The sequence below is a fragment of the Octopus sinensis genome, linkage group LG9 (genome assembly GCF_006345805.1).
Source record: "Octopus sinensis linkage group LG9, ASM634580v1, whole genome shotgun sequence".
Taxonomy (NCBI): domain Eukaryota; kingdom Metazoa; phylum Mollusca; class Cephalopoda; order Octopoda; family Octopodidae; genus Octopus; species Octopus sinensis.
In genome coordinates, this window is record NC_043005.1 from 80,607,315 (window position 1) to 80,622,314 (window position 15,000).

The following is a 15,000-nucleotide window of genomic DNA, read 5'->3' on the forward strand; positions in this document are numbered from 1 at the left end:
CTCGAGCGTTAAATTAATGCATCTGTTTGTTGTCTACACCACTTGTCTTCGACTTTTATTCCTTTTGTGAATCCCATCACCCAATATATATATATTCTTATATTCTTTTGTTTTACTAGTTTCAGGCATTTGAGTGCGCCCATGCTGGAGTAGTACTTTAGTCGCACAAATCGACACTTGGATTAATTTTTTGGAAACCTTCTATTTATTCTATTGTAAACACACCAACATTGACGGCGTGGGACAAACACAGACACACACGCATAAATATATACATACATATAAACACGTTGCTACTTCTTTTAGTTTTTATCTGCACAAGCCTTTGGTCGGCCCGACGCTATAATAGAAGACACTTCCTCAGGGTGATACGCAGTGGGTCTGAACCCGGAACCATGTCGTTGGTAAGGAAGCTACTTATCACACCGCCACTTCTGCGCATATATATATATATATATATATATATATATATATATATATATGGATGGAGCGATGTATGTATATGTGTGAGTATTTGTGTACGGATAAATATACATATATATACACACACATATGTATGTATATATATATATATGTGTGCATATATATCTGTATATATATATATATGTTTGTATATATATGTATATATGTATATGTGTATATATATATATATACACACACACATATATATCGTTTCATATAGTGAGATACAATGTAAATGCCGATAAGTATGTGTGTGAATGCGAGTGTGTATGTTACTATGTATGTCATTAGCTGTCGTATGATTTTTTCTTTCTCATAACGAAAAAAAAATGTATTTTTTAATAGAATCTGTACAAAACTGGCAAATAAAAAAGCGACAATGTAGAAAAAAAACAATAACATCAACCACAGCATGAAGAACAACACTATAATGAACGTCAACAACAAAAATAACATCGTTTATAAGTGAAAGGTAAATTACAAGTTACATATTTTTTACACAAAACCTGGCAATTAATTATGTGTCCCCAAACGATAGAATCCCACTGATATCCTCGATGCATCTGCCAAAATCTTATAACATCTCCAACACCCCCACCTCTCCATATATCACCAGCGCCTCCGCCACCACTCACATTAAGAGCATGATGATGATGATGATGATGATGATGATGCAGCTGGTGCTGAAGATGGTAATGAAGATGATGATGTTGATGATGATGATGATCATCATCATCATCATTATCATCATTATTGTCCTCATCATGTTCATCGTCATCGTTATCGTTGCAGACATCTTTATCATACCATTACCCTCATCGTCGTCGTCGTCGACGCCCCTACTTCTCTACTTCCCCCTCCGCCTTCCCCGCCTGCTCCGCTTCGTCTTCATCATCCAGCTCCCCCTCCTCGTCCTCCTCGCTTTCCTAAACATTATCATCATGATCGTCGTCTCTGATAGCATCGTAGTCGCCGCTGCCGTCACCGTCGTCATAGTCGTCGTCGTCGTCATCAGCGCTGTATTCATAGTCATTGTCAAGGAAACAAGAAAAAGGCTCTTGACGTAAATAAGTATTTCAATTTTTTGCCACAAGCGCAGTTTGAGGGAGGAGGAGATGAGTAGATTAGATCGACCCCCCCCCCAGTGCTCAACTGGTAATTATTTTATCAATTCTGAAAGGTTGAAAGGAAAACCGACCTCGGCGGAATTTGAACTCATTTTAAATTGATATTTTCTACTCAAGGCACACGGCCCGAAATATTGTGGTAGTGGCCAGTCGATTAGATCGACCGCAGTACGAAACTAGTATTTAATTTATGGACCCAGAAAGGATAAAAGGGCAAAGTCTACCTCGGCGGAATTTGAACTCAGGGCGTAGCGGCAGACAAAATACCGCTAAGCGTTTCGGCCAGCGTGCTAACGATTCTTTTCTAGTCTAGGAAATTTTGGGCGATGAGGCTAGTCAATTAGATCGACACCAGTATGCAACATGTACTTTATTTAACGGCTCTGAAAGGATGAAAGGCAAAGTCGACCTCGGCGGAATTCGAACTGAGAACGTAACGGCAGACGAAATACCTATTTCTTTACTAGCCACAAGGGGCTACGCACAGAGGAGACAAACAAGGACGGCCAAACTGATTAAGTCGATTATATCGACCCCAGTGCGTAACTGTTACTTATTTAATCGACCCCGAAAGGATGAAAGGCAAAATCGACTTCGGTGGAATTTGAACTCAGAACGTAAGGGCAGACGAAATACCGCTAAGCATTTCGCCGGGCTAAAGATTCTGCAAACTCACCGCCTTTGTTGATGTAACTAATGATTTCAAGTTTTGGCAAAAGAGCAACAAGTTCAGAAGAGATGGTAAGTTGATTACATCGAACGAAGTGTTCAACAGATATTTATTTTATCGAGCTGAAGGCGGCGAGCTGGCAGAAACGTTAGCACGCCGGGCGAAATGCTTAGCGGTATTTCGTCTGCGTTACGTTGTGAGTTCAAATTCCGCCGAGGTCGACTTTGCCTTTCATCCTTTTGGGGTCAATAAATTACGTACCAGTTGCGTACTGGGGTCGATCTAATCGACTGGCCCCTTCCTCATAAAAATTCGGGCCTTGTGCCTAGAGTAGAAAAGAATATTATAAATGTGTGTGTTAAATAAAATGAGACAACAACTCTAAGGTACTGTGAAATTTCTAGAACATTATATAAAGAGAAAGCTGTTTCACGGATATAAAAGATATACCACCATCAGAGACGATATGTGAGATTTAGATAGAACGAAATAGTCGAAGTTATCTTGGAAAGAGGGAGATGTAGGAATATAAAAGGTAAAACATTTCAAAAATATTTTATCAGTGACCAGCATACCAAAAGACCTCATAAGGTGAAAATTACAAGCAATTATAAATAAGGGCAAAGGAAAAAAAATTTTCTCTGCCAATATTCTGAAAAACAGACTTTAGACTTTTTCTCGGAATATTGGTAAAGAATTTTTTTTTCTTTTGCCCTTATTTATAATTTTATAGATATAGTTCACTGTTCTATTGTAGGTAGGAAATCAACAGGAAAATTATTTCATCCTTGAGAGATAAATATCTCTTAATGACCGATTTTTGCGTCTCCAATAAATTTTAACCATGTTTCCATAGCAAGGAACTATTAGTAGCTCTTGTTATACTACTGCGTACATTAAATTTTGTGGGAGGGGCCAGTCGATTAGATCGACCCCTGTACACAACTGGAACTTAATTCATCGATCCCGGAAGGATGAAAGGTAAAGACGACCTCGGTGGAATTTGAACTCAGAACGTAGTGGCAGACGAAATACCTATTTCTTTACTACCCACAAGGGGCTAAACACAGAGAGGACAAACAAGGACAGACAAACGGATTAAGTCGATTATATCGACCCCAGTGCGTAACTGGTAACTTATTTTATCAACCCCGAAATGATGAAAGGCAAAGTCGACCTCGGCTGAATTTGAACTCAGAACGTAATGGCAAACGAAATACCGCTAAGCATTTCTGCCACCTCGCTACCTTCGGACAAGCGAAAGAATGTGATATTCAACACATTTCGTAGGAGTGTATTTATAAATAAAGCCAACACATAATAAACAAAAACAGTCGCAATGTTTAAGAAATGAATAGGAAACATTAATACAGAAAGGAAACAGAGAATGAAAAGTTAAATATTTTAATGAAATATTGTAATAAGGAACGAAAGACAAGGTTTGAGAAATACAGACTGAAGGGAAAATGGATGATAAAAATACGAATGAGAAGATGAAGATAAGATATAGATGCAAATCTTCACGCAATTGTAATACCAGGCAATTTAATAATAATGAAAGTGTCTTTTAATGTAATGGAGAGTCTCAAAGAATTCCTAAATATCATTGAATATAATATTGAATAAGTCAACAATGGAGAGAACGGAATCTCCAACGAAACTGAGATAAAGACAATTTAAACGGCTTACATTGGTAAGAAATATCTGTCACAACAGCTTGATATTATGGATTACAAACGAATCTTAAGAATAGAATACAATGACTGTGTATGAATGCTGAGATATACCAACAAAAAAATGTGACCATATTAATACAGCTATGAAGGAGATGGCTTGTTCGTGATCATACGACCAACTACAAATATCAGCAAATATCCTACGAAGCTGTACAATACTACCTTAAATAAAATAAAGGATATGTTCGATGTTGTTATATACTGCCATCGAAAACTACGAAATATCTAAAGCCGGCACGCTTTGCCCAGCGATAACTTATTAAGCAATAACGTTACAGGGCAAACATTCTGGCTAAAAAGATGCATAGAGAGATCCTTGAAATGGTATTTGGCAGCCTATGAGACCACAAATAGCACTAAGTTCATTATTTGAAGTCATGAAGAATGTCTGTTAGAAATAAATTTAAGAAATATTATATGGCTTTTATTTTCTTCCGACTGTAAAGCATTTACTTTGCTGATGTTTAGATCCATACAACCAAGATTAAAGAAGCCCATGTTTTAGAGGTCCGCTTATAAAATCCATGATGATCATCCGATTTTACTTTCAGACAAAGTATCTAGTAGTGTTATCTAAATTGTTGTTTTCCTATGTGTGTGAAAGGAAATTCAGTGAATTTTTCTTGAAGTTTTAGCAACCATATAAGAGATCCTTGTTTGCCTCGCAACAATTTGATACAGCCCAAAGGTTCGATATATTGATTCTGCAAACCAACACACAAAGCCCAAAGATAGATAATAATATATTAATAAAGATAAAGGTTGTGAGCTGGCAGAACCGATAGCACACCGGGCGAAATGCTTAGTGGTATTTCATCTGCCGCTACGTTCTGAGTTCAAATTCCGCCGAGGTCGACCTTGCCTTTAATCTTTTCGGAGTCGATTAAATAAGTACCAGTTATGCACTGGAGTCAATATAATCGACCAAATCCATTTGTCTGTCCGTGTTTGTCCTCTCTGTGCTTAGACCTATGTGGGTAGTAAAGAAATAGGTATTTCGCCTTCCGTTTCGTTCTGAGTTCAAATTCCGGCGAGGTCGACTTTGCCTTTCATCCTTTCGGGGTCGATTAAATAAGTACCAGTTACGCACTGCGGTCCATATAATCGACTTAATCCCTTTGTCTGTCCTTGTTTGTCCCCTCTGTGTGTAGCCCCTTGTGGGCAGTAAAGAAATAAGAATCGTTAGCACGCCGGACAATATGCTTGGCGATATTTCGTCCTTCTTTCTGTTCTGAATTCAAATTCCGCCAAGCTCGACTTTACCTTTCATTCTTTCGGGGTCGATAAAAAAGTACCAGTTGAGCACTGAGATTGATGTAATCAGCTTACCACTCCCACGAAATTGCTGGCCTTGGGCCAAAATTTGAATGCATATATTAGTAAAGCCAGTTGACACAATAAGCCCATAGCTGGATGTTATTTCTGTTGCTTTATTAAGCACAGAGTGACGTAAAGTAAATTTGAAACCTGCGCAATCTTAGCTCAGGACATAAAGTAGACAAATGATTATTCGTGTATATTCGTACTCATATGTAGTCGGACGTAAAAAAAGATAATACTCACCACCAAGGTAGGACTATGGCCCCTCAGTTCAGAAGTTCCCTTCAGATTGTTTCTTAGGCAGATCCACCATTCATCTTTGCCTTGTTAGACCTGTCACCATATTACTTCACTATCTTCGCTATCTTACACATAGTTGCTAAGAGACTGGGGCAATGTGGAATGAAGTGTCTTGTTGAAGCGTGCAACGCATTGCTCGGTTCAGGAATGAAACTACATTCTTCCTATCGTGATTGCAACACCTTTATAAGTAGGCCACATTCCTTCAACTACATTAAGTTGCAGATAGTAAATGGAGTTTTAAGGAAATACAAAGGTGGTTTTTCGAGACCCTCCGCGGGAAGACGTGATTTGTTGGAATATGCCATCGTGTTAGATGTAGCGATGGTCAGTTCTGAAATAATGAAAGTGTGTGTGTGTGTGTGTGTGTGGTGTGTGTAAGTGTAAGAGAGAGAGAGAGAGAGAGAGAGAGAGGGGGGGAAAGAGGGGGAGAGAGAGGAGAGAGGAGAAAGAGAAAGAATGGAAGAGAGAAATGGAGATTGCTGTATATTTATGGTTGTCTATCGACTTCGAAATTATAAAGAGGCAAATGTTTGAACTCAGAGATCACAGTGCTTGATAGTCATATATACAAGGCGGCGAGCTGGCAGAACCGTTAGCAGGCCAGGCGAAATGCGTAGCCGTTTTTCGTTTGCCGTTACGTTCTGAGTTCAAATTCCGCCGAGATCGACTTTGCCTTTCATCCTTTCGGGGTCGATAAAATAAGTACCAGTTACGCACTGGGGTCGATGTAATCGACTTAATTCGTTTGTTTGTCCTTGTTTGTCCCTGCTATGTTTAGCCCCTTGTGGGTAATAAAGAAACATATACAATAGTCCTGTATCCATTATACTAACAACTCCGTCTCTTTTTCCGTTTTATTGTCCATGATGGTCTATTTTATCCAATGCATCCTACTTTTCCTTGAAAGGTTGTTTTTGAGGAAGATCTAATCCAAACCATAATTTAGGTTTCGTGTTAAACACTGGCAGGATTTCTACCCGTAAAATTAATGGTCGTCAAACAACTTAAAAAAAAAAATAACCGAAATTTTTCTGGAGATGAAAAGTTAGAAGTTAGCATTTCACTTTCGATGTAATTATTCCACTTAGATTGTAATACAGGACTCCAACACCCTAAACTCTTAACCATGTGCCTCCAACTGCTCGTAAGTATTTGAATATACATATTTGTAAGCGTATTCACATGAATTCGTATCGCAACTAGGTGAATGACACAGCTATACTGGAAGTGCAATCTATCCAAGAATGGTGAATTTCTACGCAATCTATTATGGCTTTCATAATTTCTAAATCTTAAAACCGTCACATTTACATACCTAAATTTTATCTTCTAACATCAAAACAAGTGATGTATTAAAATTTATAGTTCATCTTTCTGTAACCCTAGGTTAAACTGATAAAAGAAATTGCCGATGAATCGAAAAAGTATTGAATTATAGAGAAGGAAGTGGTGTAGTAAAAGTGAGACGAGAAGTGAGACAGAGATAAGACACATAAATGGATAAAGAGAAGCTAATAGAGAAAGTGGAAAGAGGCAGAGAGAAAGGATGGCATATAGGCAAATATATAGATTAAATAGACAAATAGATAGATAGAGAGAGAGAGAGAGAGAGATATAGAGAGAGATAGATAGATAGATAGGTAGATAGATAGATAGATAGATAGATAGATAGATAGATAGATAGATAGATAGATAGATAGATAGATAGATAGATAGATAGATATTTACAGAAGGTGGCATAGGGTGAAAGAGGGGAAAGAGAAGTACTTTGTATCTTCCAGAAAAGTCATGAAATACTTTTACTGAATTATTCCAGGCAAAAATAGTTTATAATTCCTATAAAACATCAAAGAATATAACGCTTGTGACAAAAGGATTTCAAAATAATTATCAAGCATACGACATGATATCACTTTGCTAGTATCAATGAAGGAAATGTTTGAGGGAAGAGAAAGAAATCTACTATCTGATACAGGTATTTCAATATTATTAACACTAGAAGGTATAAAAGAACACTAAATGCACTTCAAACATACGATGGCCTATCCCATTAATAAATTCACATTTTTGCCAATTGCTGGAAAGAATGGTGACATATATGAAAGTAGAAGAAGAAGAAGAAGAAGAAACAGATTATTTTCGAAATTAGTTTTTCTCTTTTTATCAAATATGGTATTCATACATTGTCGTATAAATGTCTATTTTAAAAGTCGTATTAAAGAAATATCGAACAAAACTCTGTGAGTGAGTGGATTTGGTAGACGGAAACTGAAAGAATACTTTTGAATTATATATATATATATTCATATATATGTGGGGGGTGTACTGTCAATTCAACGAACAAACGATTCAAAAATCGAATACAAAACGAAAAGAGAAAAAAGAGATAAAAAAAAGGTGAGGACGTGCGCCAGAATTATATTAGTTTGACGATCGGTGAAAGGAGAGAGTTTATGAACACATACACAGACAGACTCACGCATATGGATGTATATATATGTGTGTGTGTGTGTGTATCTAGGAAATATATAAAATTAAATGGATAGCTTATTAGCAATTTCAACGTAAAGTTATTGTGCACCGCTTCTTGTAATAACAAATATGTATGTATGTATTCTCTCTCTCTCTCTCTCTTTCTATCTGTCTCTCTCTCTCTCTCTCTCTCTCTCTCTCCATATATATATATATATATATATATATATATATATATATATATATTTGTTATTATAGGCGTAGAGTGGCTGTGTGGTAAGTAGCTTGCTAACCAACCACATGGTTCCGGGTACAGTCCCACTGCGTGGCATCTTGGGCAAGTGTCTTCTGCTATAGCCCCGGGCCGACCAATGCCTTGTGAGTGGATTTGGTAGACGGAAACTGAAAGAAGCCTGTCGTATATATGTATATATATATATATGTATGCGTGTGTGTGTTTGTGTGTCTGTGTTTGTGTGTCTGTGTTTGTCCCCCTAGCATTGCTTGACAACCGATGCTGCTGTGTTTACGTCCCCGTCACTTAGCGGTTCGGCAAAAAGAGACCGATAGAATAAGTACCGGGCTTACAAAGAATAAATCCCGGGGTCGATTTGCTCGACTAAAAGGCGGTGCTCCAGCATGGCCGCAGTCAAATGACTGAAACAAGTAAAAGAGTAAAAGAGTAAAGAGTATGCTCAGAAACGGTGCATTGTACTGGAATTTTCGATTCGTGTCAAATATAACACACTACCTAAATCGTGCAAGTGGAGCCAGGATCGAGCAGTTTGTATAGGCGTCGATTCGTGTTAGTTGTAATAATGAATACTTTTGAAAGGATTTCACTGAGGAAGATTTACGTAATAGATGCACTTTCAGTTACATATTACGCAAACGTGAAGTGTACGCATTAAATGATATGAGAATATCTCCATACAATTTAACACCTTGATTACATCTATATTTGTGTCTGAACATATATATATATATATATATATATTATATATATATATATATATATATATATATATATATATATATATAATACATATATATATACGACGGGCTTCTTTCAGTTTCCGTCTACCAAATCCACTTACAAGGCTTTGGTCGTCCTTAGGTTATATCACAAGGAACTTGCCCAAGGTGCCACGCAGTGAGATTGAACCATATATATATATATATATACATACTTACACACACACACTTATATATGTACGTATATATATATATATATGTGTATATATATACAAAAAATATGTGAGTGTGGGCCGGGGAATACCACGATTTACGCCGATAGTTGGTTGCAAGGCATGCGACTCGAACATCGATGTAATACGAAAAAACATTTAAAACAATTTCTCAGCATTTACGTCTTAATAAATGGTCTGAGCATATTTTTACATGTATTTGAGTTTCCACTGTAGTTACAGTTCAATGATTTTATTTTATTTTTGATTTTTTGTTTGTTTCTTTTTTATATATCGTTATGCTTCTAAACATTTCCACTGAGAGCGACGAGTAAGCCGACAGAAATTGAGGTTAATTTCTTATAAGAAAAAATACTGTGAAGTCAAAAAGGATGTCATTAGGAACTACATTGGTTGAGATGTGTCTGTATATATGTGTGTTTGTGTGTGATTTTTTGTGCGTATACCTGTGAGTATGTGTATGTGCTTGTGTTTGACCTCTCCCATACAGCTTGATAATCGGTGTTGGTGTTTTTACGTACCCCACAACTTAGAGTTTCGACACAAGCGACCGATAAAATAAATACCAGACTATGTAAATAAAACAACTATTTGGCTCAATTTTTTCAACCAAGACCCTTCAAAACGGTGCCTACCCCAGCATGGCCGTAGTCCAGTGACTGAAATAAGTTAAAGGCAAAAACGATAAACAGAATATATTAAAAGAGTAGTGAGACTGAAAAAGTAGAGGCAGGCAAAGGCGAAGGTAATGTTGATGTATTCTGCTTGAAATGGTGATATTCGTGATAATATGAAGCGACGAATCGTAAAATGAAAATAAAAGTGAAAGTAGATAAAACAATAAATATTGCACAGCTGTTTATTTTGTCACGTATAATAAGTATGTTAGATCAATACCGTTTATTAGCGACAATATTCAATATCCACATAAGGAATTAATTGATGTTATTCGGAAGAGGAAAAAATAAAAACACGATTAAATAGTAATAATCTTTCTTTATGTGCTACTTAGGTTTAATTTAAAGATTTTCCAGCTGAACGCTAACACAAATATAGGCATAATAATAACATATAGTCATTTGGATAGATGGTTCAGCAAATAAACAGGAGACGGACGGATATAAATATAAATAGATAGATAGATAGATAGATAGATAGATAGATAGATAAGTTATCGTATAGACTAGCAGAAGTGCTCGCGAAACAGTATATATATATATATATGTATGTATATATTATATATATATATATATATATGTGTGTGTGTGTGTGTGTGTTTGTGTGTGTGTGTGTGTGTGTGTGTGCGTGTCTGTGTGTGTCTGTGTGTGTATGTATGTGTGTGTGTATGGGTGTGTATGTATAGGTTATATATATATATATATGCACATATATATATATATTATATAATATGTGTGTGTGTGTATGTTTGTACGTTTGTATATATTGGGCCCGCTCCTCTTTATAATTTACATAAACGACATTTCCAGCTTTGTAACTCACTGCAAAAGGAAAATATTTACTGATGACACTAAGCTCCAGAAAATTATCAATGAAGATGAAGAACGAACTCAACTCCAGTCTGATCTATATGCTGTCAGTCAATGGGCAGACAGAAACAAAATGCAACTGAACGAGGGAAAATTTGAGCTGATGCATTTTGGAAGAAAGTCCACACTAAAACAGCCATACTCTCTTCATTCAGGGGAACCGCTCACGGCATCTAACAATAAGAGAGACCTGTGCGCAATTGTTGATAACAATCTCAGTTGAAGTACCCGCATCAACAAATAAGGGCGATATAGCTCGTAGGATGAGCTCCTGGATCTTATGAACCTTCCGGTCCAGAGAAAAAGGTGTCATCATTCCACTTTTCTCCTCCTTTGTACGGCCACACCTCGAATACTGCTGCCCCTTGTGGACTCCTCATACAAAACAAAGCATCTTGAAAATTGAATCACCCCAATGGGCACTCACTAAACGAATTGAAGGCGTGACTGATCTCGATTACTGGGACCCCCTTAAAGCCTTGAAACTCTACTCCCTCCAGCTTCGCCGCGAGCGGTACATCATTTGAACGATATGGAGAATATACTGCCCGCATAGCTCAAACGACCTGAACATTAGTTTCAAGGTTCCTTTAAGGCTGGGACCACAGGGCCATACGTCCCCTGCCCAATTCAGGATCACAATATATAGGTACACAGCGACACAATTTCTTTTTCTCAACAGACCCTGCCCAGTTTAACATTGTCCCAAAACGGATCAAAGAGGAAAAGAATCCTATGACCTTTAAACGTAGTCTGGACAGATTTCTTCAAGGGATACCAGACAAGCTACCCATACCTGGATACAACTCACTCAACAAGAACTCACTACTTAAATGGACTGTAAGCAAAACTTGACTTTAAAAGGATTTAGATAATTCTATCAGGTGGTGCTATTAAGTTAGACATGGCCTGGACTAATGTCTGGTCGAAATATATCTAAGTTTTATATATAATATGTATGTGTGTATGTATGTATATATATATATATATATATATATATATATATATATATAATATATATATATATAAACACAAGTATTTATGCACATAAAAATCAATATGTACAAAGACACATACAACAGAGATAAGATAGGCAGATAGATAGATTGAATGATTGATTGATTGATCGACTGTTCGATTAAATTCATTTGAAGACTTAATGATTGTTGTTCGGCAAATATCTTCGGTTTCTGATTTCTTGCCACCATAAATATCTACGAATTATATGCTGCTGTATCAGAAAGAACAGTAGGTCCTTCCAAGTTGACGAGTGAACTGAATGAGAGGAATAAGAAACACATATACACGTGATTGATGCGGTCTGTCACTAAACTTGATGATCAGTCGACTTCATTGACTCTTACAAGCGATGTAAATACTTCTTGGTGGAAATTCTCCCTATTATCCTGGCATAAGGATTTGGGTAGAAGACTAGTGATTGCTCATGTAAGCGTGTGATCTTCATTGTAATCACCAACAGTATATGTGTACAAGCCACATACAGGGCTTGGACAAAATAATGGAAACACTTTAGAATTTCAAACAAATAGGGGGTATAACCGCCTTTGCAGTAATTACAGCTTGAATTCTACAAGATATGGACTCGTACAAAGTTTGAACTGTTTCCAAAGTAATTTTTGCCCATTCTTTAGCGAAGACTGTCTCCAGTTCTTGTAGTGATGATGGTAGAGAATATCGACTTGTTTTTCTAAAATGTACCATAGTTGTTCAATAAGTTTGAGATCTGGGGACTGTGGTAGCCAGATAAGATGTTCAACTTCACTAGAATGTTCCTCGTGCCATTCAGTAACAACTTTAGCTCTGTGAATTGGTGCATTTTCATCCTGAATGATTGCGTTTCCCTCCGGAAGCAGTTCCGCAATCATAGGATGAATTTTATTAGATAAAATCCTTAAATAGTCTTGACTATTAATTCTGCCATGAAGGGAAACCACTGGGGCGGCGGAATACCAAGATACAGCCTCCTTCCCCGAGATCATCACAGATCTTCCTACATGTTTAACTGTTGGAAGAAGGCAGTCAGGGTCAAATGCTTCCTTTGGCTATCTTCACACATATACTCGGCCGGTGGTTAGAAGTATGGTAAAGGATGTCTCGTCTGAGAAAATACCATTCTTCTACTGCTCTAGGGACCAATTCCCTACATTTTACTCCACTCTAAACGCTCTGCAATATTTGTTTTTGAAATTAGTGGTTTTCTGATTACAACCCTCCCGTGAAATCCGGCTTTGTGCAGCTCTCTGTGAACAGTTTTTGTGGAAATTGGGTTCTCGAGGTGGTCATTAACCTCTGTAGTAATTTTGGGAGCTGTACTTTTGTGATCTTTTCTAACAAGTCACGTAAGAGTTCGATGCTGCCTATCTGAAAGTTTTGGTTTTCTTCCGGAGTTTTGTATCCACGAGGATGTTTTCCCCTCTTTCTCACAGGCTGACAATTTGTCCTCTTTGGCTGTCCGATAGATCTGTTATTTTAATGAATTTTAATTACCTTCTTCTGATGATATCTGGAAAGAAATAGCAATTTTAGCAAAACATATTAAGCAAAGCTAATAATAAATCAAAAAACATAAAAATAAACAAAATTTTGACGGTTTTATAGATACTTCATAATTATGATGCTAAGATGCTAGGTGTTTCCATTATTTTGCCCAACGCTGTATATATTAGTGTTAGATTTAGGCAGAAGGCCAGCAAGTTCGGTTTTGTGGGTAAGCAGATTACGATGACTCCCAATTTTCAATTGGTTCTTAATTTATCGATCTCGAAAATATTAAAGATAAAGTCGACTTCGGCAGAATTTCAATTCAGAACGTAAAGACGGACAAAATGTCGCTAAGCATTTCCTCCGGCACTTTCCACTATAGGTACAAGGACTGAAATTTGAAGGGAAGTGGCTAGTGTATTACATTGATGCCAGTGTTTCACTGGTATTTAATTTATCGACTCCGAAATGATGAAAGACCAAGTCGACCTCGGCGTAAGTTGATCTAAGGACGCCAAGACGCACAAAATACCGCTAAGCATTTTGTCCTGCGTCCTATCCTGTTGTGCCATCTCGCTGCTGCCTTACATGGTAGAGATAATATTAATCCAAGAACATTGGGTAGTTCACCTCAGGTTCCGGTTCTTATAATTAGAGATTATAATCATAATTAGAGCTTGCAGTTAGAAATTCTGCTTCTGAAGTGTTTTCTGCTGCAGTCTTACTTTCTGAATGATTTTGTTTCCCATTGTTATCGAAATGTTGCTTCCTTCGTTGGTTATTTTCGCCGAGTTCCATTAAATATTTTACTGATACAGCAGAATCATCGCTTTTGTCGTTATCAAAAGCATTTTATGTCCTAGTAAATCATTTCTCACTAGGTAGATGATAAACTTATTTTTAGACGGATTGATGGTACACTACGTTCCATTCGTAGTCGGAATGAACGAAGAAGCCGTTCAAATTACTAGGAATAGCTGCAAAATTTCCTCATATTGAGACACCATCGCCTTAAAAAAGGAAGAAAAATATTGGAACATGCAGCCCTTAGGTATAGAAAAATTATACTGGATGACTGCAGATAGAAAACCGTAATTTAGTGTTGGTTCTTATTGTTTGTTCCCAGGTCAATCCAGCTAGGACTGACTCGGAGGTAAACAATAAGGGCACTAAAAACAACAATAACAGGAACAATACTAGTTTGAATAAAATCTGTTATCTTTCATGGCAGACATCATGATTAGCATTTCAAGTCTGAGGGTGTTAATATTATTGATGTTTTTGTGAGCCATGAATAAACAGTTATATGATGAAAGAGATTTCAAGCGTCACCATTCCATAACAGTTTTGTCTGCTTCTTTTTTCTTTTTACCTTTTTTTTTTATCATGGACGACATTATTCAATATTCTCTTCAATGACGATAGGGTGTGATCTGAAAGATAATTTCTTTGCTTTTCTTCTCGAGCTTTCAGTCTTTCTTACTAAGTGTCATAGATTATACAGAGAAAGGTTTCACATATTCTTCTACACACCCAAAGTTAGCGCTACTGGCTATTGAACAGTCATTAATTATTCAGTGATTTCCTTTTGCCCCAGGTCAATTCTGATCCACTAGACACGAGATCAATGACATTTCAGTCTAAAAATCCCGC